The sequence below is a fragment of the Rattus norvegicus genome, chromosome 4 (genome assembly GCF_036323735.1).
Source record: "Rattus norvegicus strain BN/NHsdMcwi chromosome 4, GRCr8, whole genome shotgun sequence".
NCBI classification, from domain to species: Eukaryota; Metazoa; Chordata; class Mammalia; order Rodentia; family Muridae; genus Rattus; species Rattus norvegicus.
In genome coordinates this window covers 87640885-87643786 of record NC_086022.1, presented here as the reverse complement: position 1 = coordinate 87643786, position 2902 = coordinate 87640885, and positions in this window count along the sequence as shown.

The window sequence follows — 2902 nt, the reverse complement described above, 5'->3', positions numbered from 1 at the left end:
AATGGCTAAGGTCAAAAACTCGGGTGACAGCAAATGCTGGTGAGGATGTGGAGAAATAGGAACACTCCTCCATTGTTGTTGGGGTTGCAGACTGGTACAACCATTCTGGAAATCAATCTGGAATTTCCTCAGAAAATTGGACATTGAACTACCTGAGGACCCAGCTATACCTCTCTTGGGCATATACCCAAAAGATGCCCCAACATATAAAAAAGACACATGCTCCACTATGTTCACAGCAGCCTTATTTATAATAGCCAGAAGCTGGAAAGAACCCAGATGCCCTTCAACAGAGGAATGGATACAGAGAATGTGCTACGTCTACACAATGCAATATTACTCAGCTATCAAAAAAATGCCTTTGTGAAATTTATAGGCTAATAGAGAGAACTGGAAAATATCATCCTGAGTGAGGTAACCCAATCACAGATAAACACACATGGTATGCACTCACTGATAAGTGGCTATTAGCCCAAATCCTTGAATTACCCTAGATGCCTAGAACAAATGAAACTCAAGACAGATGAGCAAAATATGAATGCTTCTCTCCTTCTTTAAAAGGGGAATAAGAATACCCTTGGCAGGGAAGAGGGAGGCAAAGATTAAAACAGACACAGAAGGAACACCCATTCAGAGCCTGCCCCACATGTGGCCCATACATATATAGCCACCCAATTAGATAAGATGGATGAAGCAAAGAAGTGCAGGCCGACAGGAGCCGGATGTAGATCTCTCCTGAGAGACACAGCCAGAACATAGCAAATACATAGGCAAATGCCAGCAACAAACCACTGAACTGAGAACGGGGACCCCTGTTGAAGGAATCAGAGAAAGGACTGAAAGAGCTTGAAGGGGCTCGAGACCCCTTATGAACAACAATGCCAAGCAACCAGAGCTTCCAGGGACTAAGCCACTACCCAAAGGCTATACATGGACTGACCCTGGACTCTAACCTCATAGCAATGTATAGCCTAGTAAGAGCACCAGTGGAAGGGGAAGCCCTTGGTCCTGCTAAGACTGAACCCCCAGTGAATGTGATTGTTGGGGGGGAGGGCGGTAATGGGGGGAGGATGGGGAGGGGAACACCCATATAGAAGGGGAGGGGGAGGGGTTAAGGGGATGTTGGCCCAGAAACCGGGAAAGGGAATAACAATCGAAATATACATAAGAAATACTCAAGTTAACCAAAAAATAATAAATTAACTAAAATTACAGTATAACATTAGTATCAACTTTCCTTGATCAATATACTTGTATGACACAATAATTCCATTTGTGAAAAAAAATTGGAGACATTTATGGAATGAGAGAATATTTAGATATGGGAATACTTATTTTGTGTTACTTAAAGATGTTGTATAAGAAACAAAAATTGATTTGTTATTTAGTATACATTTCAAAGTACTTACATTTCTACCATTAATATAGGATTGATAAAAGTAACTTTGTAGTTTCATGGAGAGCACAAATGAGACAATGCTCCCTTGGAGAGTAAAAACCATGAGACAACATATAGCCTCAAAAATATGCTTATGTTAATGTGCATGTATAAATGACAAAACAAGAGGGTGGGGATTTAGCTCAGCGGTAGAGCGCTTGCCTAGCAAGCACAAGGCCCTGGGTTCGGTCCCCAGCTCCGAAAAAAAGAAAAAAAATGACAAAACAAAACAAAAAAGAAATGTAAATAAGAAATACTCAAGTTAATAAAGAAAAAACAGGAAAAAATAAAAATAAGAAAGATGTAAAAAAAAAAAAGAAAAAAAAAAGACCATAGCTATCATGAGTAAAAACTGGTTTGTTAAAATTGTGGTTTTGGCAGCTTCCACGTTAAAGTTGCAACATTTAGTTGTGAGGGCTAAAACCAATGCATATCTATAAACATTTGTAACAGTGGAGAAGCCCCCACTTTTTAATTTTCCCAGACCAAAAGACTAATTATTCTGCAGCCATGTGTCTGAAGATGTATGTAAGACAGAGGGCAGGGAGGGTTGGGGGAGGGCAAGAGAGTAAGAGGAAGGGAGGGAGGGAGGGAGGAAGGGAGGGAGGGTGGGAGGAAGGGAGGGAGGGAGGGGGGAGAGAGAGAGAGAGAGTCTTCATGCACAGTTTTCATTCTCCCATAACCAGTCACATCACCTCTTCTTTATCATAATATTTGATTTTAGAAAAGTTTGTTTTAAGCATATATAGTGATCTGTTTTTGAAGATTTAATAATATTGAGAACTTTGTGATAAGTCATTGCAATAGATTCAACAAATCTATATAAAACATTTAAAATTTATGCGAGGCTAAGAGAGTTTTATGCTTTACTATGTCATTAATTAATATTCTCCTAGGAATTCATCAGTATATGCAAATTTAACACACTAAAAAATTACTGTTAAACACTGCATTAGTTAATATTTGTTTTATATTCATATAATAAATGCATACCAACAGTTAACTTGAGAAAAGTGTAAAATAGGAAATACAAAACACAATTGGAATGCATCAATATTGTAAATCAACCCCTGCAAAACAACAAATGGCTGTCATTTGGTTTTCACCCTCTAAGCTAGCTCAAGAATGGAAAGCTAACACAGTTGACCATAGCTAGGTGGAACCATGATCTGAAAATTCTAAATTGCACACACTCAGTACAATCCACTGTCAGATAAGCTCCTTAAAAAGTTGAGATGGGGTTACTTTTTAAATATATGTCAGTGTAGATTCATTACAAAATGTAATGGGTGTCATAATATTTTCATGCAATAGATAATGATCATCTTCAGTCTATTAGCTTTCCCTGTCTCTATTCATCCCTTCTCTAGGCCCTGTCTCCTGACATATATATAAGAGGTCAAACTGACTGAAAATCTGAGTTCCTTATTAATCATTACACTGACATTCTTTTTTTTTTTGGGT